This window comes from Syngnathus scovelli, unplaced genomic scaffold, assembly GCF_024217435.2.
Source record: "Syngnathus scovelli strain Florida unplaced genomic scaffold, RoL_Ssco_1.2 HiC_scaffold_362, whole genome shotgun sequence".
Classification (NCBI taxonomy): Eukaryota; Metazoa; Chordata; class Actinopteri; order Syngnathiformes; family Syngnathidae; genus Syngnathus; species Syngnathus scovelli.
In genome coordinates this window covers 5,001-10,230 of record NW_026061458.1, presented here as the reverse complement: position 1 = coordinate 10,230, position 5,230 = coordinate 5,001, and positions in this window count along the sequence as shown.

Here is a 5,230-nt window from a genome sequence, read left to right as displayed (position 1 = left end):
GGCTCTCATCTCCCCCCCGCACGGACTTCCGAGCGCTCGGGGAGACGCTCGGAAGCTGCCCGTGCCGTCGCGGCGGGGAATTGCCTCCCTCTGGCGGACGCGGCGAGTAAAAACACCACCTCTCGCACTTTGCGCACACTTACTTGCGTGGGTCCGCTTCCGATGACACTTTGAGCGGCCGAACGGCGGGAGTAACTACGACTCTCTTAAGGTAGGCTCACTTGACATTTATTCATGTATTTATTTATTTTTGACGGTTCGCGGAGGCGATGACGCTCCGCGCGGGTAAACGGCGGGAGTAGCTGTGACTCTCTTAAGGTAGCCTGACTCGACGTCTTTTTCAACGGTGGCTGGAGGACCCAGGCGGTTCTCGGGGGTGCGTCGCTCCTCACTTTTGACGCCCGAGGAGGCTCCCGGCACCTCGGCTACGCGTTTTCGGCGGCCCGCTGAGCTTCCAGAAGACCTCCAGCCGGTTCTCCCGGTGCTTTCCTCCTCACGTTTTAAGCCGGCCGAGGCTTCCGGCACCCCGGCTGAGCTTTTTTCCCACGGCCCGCTGAGCTTCCAGGGGACCTCCGGCCGGTTCTCCGCGCGCTTTCCTCCTCACTTTTAAGCCGGCCGAGGCTTCCGGCACCCCGGCCAAGCGTTTCCCACGTCCCGCTGAGCTTCCAGGGGACCTCCGGCCGGTTCTCCGCGCGCCCCCCTCCTAACTCGGCTCCCGGCACCCCGGCTAAGCGATTTGAACGGCCCGCTGATCTCCCGGAGGTCGCAACGGGGAATTGCCTCCCTCTCGCGGACACGGCGCGTAAATGCACCGCCTCTCGCACTTGGCGCACACTCACTCGCATCGCTACGCCTCCCGTGGCACTTTAAGCGACCGGGACCACCGCGAGCGCGGGCGATGACTAAGAGGCTCCCCGGCCGGCCTCGCGGAGCTCCGACGCTCCCCCGCGGGACTTCCGGCGGCCGGCCGGAGCCTCGGCACGGCTGCCGCACTCCCTAATAACACCCCGCGGACCCCCGCGAGCCGAACGCTCGCTGCCGCGGGCGACCCGTGCCAAGGCGGACGCGTGACGGCGCGGGAGCCCTCGGCACTATCTCACGGTCACGTATGTAGTCAAATCGTGTAAAATCACCGTTAGTTTATTCATAATATAGGTAATAATTAAATAAATATTAACATCGCGTATATTATTAATAAACACATGTATGTATTTATTTAATAATTAAATAAATATTAACATCGCGTATAATCATGCGCAATACTTCGTGGCCGACCGGGGAACCGGCGAAGGCGGACGCATCGCGGCGCGAGAGCCGTTGGCACTTTGGAAAAATAAATAAATAAATAAATAAATAAATAAATAATAATTCGCCGACCGGGCTCCGGGGGGAGAGGCCGATTTTTGGCCGTTCGTGGCCGACCGGGGAACCGGCGAAGGCGGACGCATCGCGGCGCGAGAGCCGTTGGCACTTTGGAAAAATAAATAAATAAATAAATAAATAAATAAATAAATAAATAAATAAATAATTCGCCGACCGGGCTCCGGGGCAAGAGGCCGAATTTTCGCTCGTTCGGGCCGACCGGGGAACCGGCGAAGGCGGACGCAGCGCGGCGCGAGAGCCGTTGGCACTTTGAAAAAAAAAAAAAAAAAAAAAAATTCGCCCACCGGGCTCCGGGGGAAGAGGCCGGCTTTTCGCCGTTCGCGGCCGACCGGGGAACCGGCGAAAGCGGACGCGCTCTCTAACGAGCCCCGCCGGCCGGAGGAAGTGCGCCCTCTGGCGGACACGCCGTTGTAAATGAATGGGGTTTGGCACTTAGTGCATTTTTCGCCCAAGTCGAAGCGCGCTCCGGGCGAGGAGGCCGGATTCTCGCCACCCGTGGCCGGCCGGGGAACCGGCCAAGGCGGACGCGCTCTCTAACGAGCCCCGCCGGCCGGAGGAAGTGCGCCCTCTGGCGGACACGCCGTTGTAAATGAATGGGGTTTGGCACTTGGTGCATTTTTCGCCCAAGTCGAAGCGCGCTCCGGGCGAGGAGGCCGGATTCTCGCCACCCGTGGCCGGCCGGGGAACCGGCGAAGGCGGATAGGCTTTCACGGAGGATCCGCCGGCTGGTCCGCGGGCCGATTAGGGTCCCGCGAGTGAGCGGTGGCGGTCCGGAATCCAGGCCGGCCAGGAGGCACCGCCAGGCGGATAGGCTTTCACGGAGGAGCCGCCGGCTGGTCCGCGGGCCGTTTAGGGTCCCGCGAGTGAGCGGTGGCGGTCCGGAATCCAGGCCGGCCAGGAGGCACCGCCAGGCGGATAGGCTTTCACGGAGGACCCGCCGGCTGGTCCGCGGGCCGTTTAGGGTCCCGCGAGTGAGCGGTCGCGGTCCGGAATCCAGGCCGGCCAGGAGGCACCGCCAGGCGGATAGGCTTTCACGGAGGACCCGCCGGCTGGTCCGCGGGCCGTTTAGGCTCCCGTAAGTTAGCGGTCGCGGTCCGGAATACAGGCCGTCCAGGAGGCACTGCCAGGCGGATACACTCTCTAACGAGCCCCGCCGGCTGGTCCGCCGGGGGAAGTGCGCCCTCTGGCGGACACGCCGTTGTAAATGAATGGGGTTTGGCACTTAGTGCATTTTTCGACCAGCGGCAACGCAGGCTGACGGGCGGCCGCTTCCACGGGCCGGTACTACTCTACGGAGGCGCTAGCCGCCTCCGGTGGGGGCCGTGTGATCTCGCTGGATGCCCGAGGACCTTCCGCGAGGCCCGGCCGCAGCTTTTACGCGCGCCCGGTCCTATTACCTGGTGGAAGCTGGAGGCCGGGGCTCCGCAGCTCGCCGCCCGGGGACCTTCCGCGAGGCCCGGCCGCAGCTTTTACGCACCACCGCTGCTATTCTCTGGCTCCGGCTTCGTCCCGGAGGGTGCTTGGGGAACGGCGGCGCACACCGCGAACGGCCGGTGGCGGTCGGCTGGTGGCGGTCGGCTGGTGGCTGTCGGCTGGTGGCGGTCGGGGGTGGCGCTTGGGGATGGCGCTTGGGGATGGTGGCTGTCGGCTGGTGGCGGTCGGCTGGTGGCGGTCGGCTGGTGGCGGTCGGCTGGTGGCGGTCGGGGGTGGCGCTTGGGGATGGCGCTTGGGGATGGTGGCTGTCGGCTGGTGGCGGTCGGCTGGTGGCGGTCGGGGGGTGGCGGTCGGGGATGGCGCTTGGGGATGGTGGCTGTCGCCTTGTGGCGGTCGGCTGGTGGCGGTCGCCTTGTGGCGGTCGCCTTGTGGCGGTCGGGGATGGCGCTTGGGGATGGTGGCTGTCGCCTTGTGGCGGTCGGCTGGTGGCGGTCGCCTTGTGGCGGTCGCCTTGTGGCGGTCGGGGATGGCGCTTGGGGATGGTGGCTGTCGCCTTGTGGCGGTCGGCTGGTGGCGGTCGGCTGGTGGCGGTCGGGGGGTGGCGGTCGGGGATGGCGCTTGGGGATGGTGGCTGTCGCCTTGTGGCGGTCGGGGGGTGGCGGTCGGGGATGGCGCTTGGGGATGGTGGCTGTCGCCTTGTGGCGGTCGGCTGGTGGCGGTCGGCTGGTGGCGGTCGGCTGGTGGCGGTCGGGGGGTGGCGGTCGGGGGTGGCGCTTGGGGATGGTGGCTGTCGCCTTGTGGCGGTCGGCTGGTGGCGGTCGCCTTGTGGCGGTCGGGGGGCGGCGGTCGGGGGTGGCGCTTGGGGATGGTGGCTGTCGGCTGGTGGCGGTCGGCTGGTGGCGGTCGGCTGGTGGCGGTCGGCTGGTGGCGGTCGGGGGTGGCGCTTGGGGATGGCGCTTGGGGATGGTGGCTGTCGCCTTGTGGCGGTCGGCTGGTGGCGGTCGCCTTGTGGCGGTCGGGGATGGCGCTTGGGGATGGTGGCTGTCGCCTTGTGGCGGTCGCCTTGTGGCGGTCGCCTTGTGGCGGTCGGGGATGGCGCTTGGGGATGGTGGCTGTCGCCTTGTGGCGGTCGGCGGTGGTGGTTTGGGACCGGCGTCCGGCGCAAAGTGCGTGTTGCGCGGGCCGGAGAAAATTTAGGCCAGGGGCCCGCCGCTGGAGAAATTTTTAGGTACCAGGGGTGGATTTTTTTTGTCACCGCAGGAGGGGGACGTTGCCTCCGTCCGTGTCCGACGGAAAGTGCGTGTTGCGCGGGCCGGAGAAAGTTTAGGCCAGGGGCCCGCCGCTGGAGAAATTTTTAGGTACCAGGGGTGGATTTTTTTTGTCACCGCAGGAGGGGGACGTTGCCTCCGTCGGTGTCCGGCGGAAAGTGCGTGTTGCGCGGCCCGGAGAAAGTTTAGGCCCGGGGCCCGCCGCTGGAGGAATTTTTAGGTACCAGGAGCGGATGTACTTACTTCCACAGCGCCCGCGCGCTCCCGGCCGGTGTCCGAGGATGCTGCCTCATCCCCGGACGCGCCTCTTACGCACGCCCGCTGTCATCCTCCGGAGACTGAGTTCCACTTAGTGGAGGCTACGTTCCACTTGGGGGAGGCTGCCTACTCCCGGCTGACGCCCGAGGATGCTGCCTCATCCCCGGACGCGCCTCTTACGCACGCCCGGTGTCATCCTCCGATCACTAAGTTCCACTTGGAGGTTCACAAGACGGGCGCGGACGCACACCCACGCCCGGCCAGAGTGACCGAGAGGCGGACATACGTTATCTTACGCACGCCCGCTGACATCCTCCGACGACTAAGTTCCGCTTGCGGGAGGCTGCCTCCTCCCGCCCGCCGCCCGGGGATGCTGCCTCATCCCCGGACGAGCCTCTTACGCACGCCCGCTGTCATCATCCAACAACTAAGTTCCGCTTGCGGGAGGCTGCCTCCTCCCGCCCGCCGCCCGGGGATGCTGCCTCATCCCCGGACGAGCCTCTTACGCACGCCCGCTGTCATCCTCCAACAACTAAGTTCCGCTTGCGGGAGGCTGCCTCCTCCCGCCCGCCGCCCGGGGATGCTGCCTCATCCCCGGACGAGCCTCTTACGCACGCCCGCTGTCATCCTCCAACAACTAAGTTCCACTTGCGGGAGGCTGCCTCCTCCCGCCCGCCGCCCGGGGATGCTGCCTCATCCCCGGGCGAGCCTATTACGCACGCCCGCTGTCATCCTCCAACAACTAAGTTCCACTTGCGGGAGGCTGCCTCCTCCCGCCCGCCGCCCGGGGATGAGGCAGCATCCCCGGGCGAGCCTCTTACGCACGCCCGCTGTCATCCTCCAACGACTAAGTTCCACCTGCGGGAGGCTGCCTCCTCCCGCCCGCC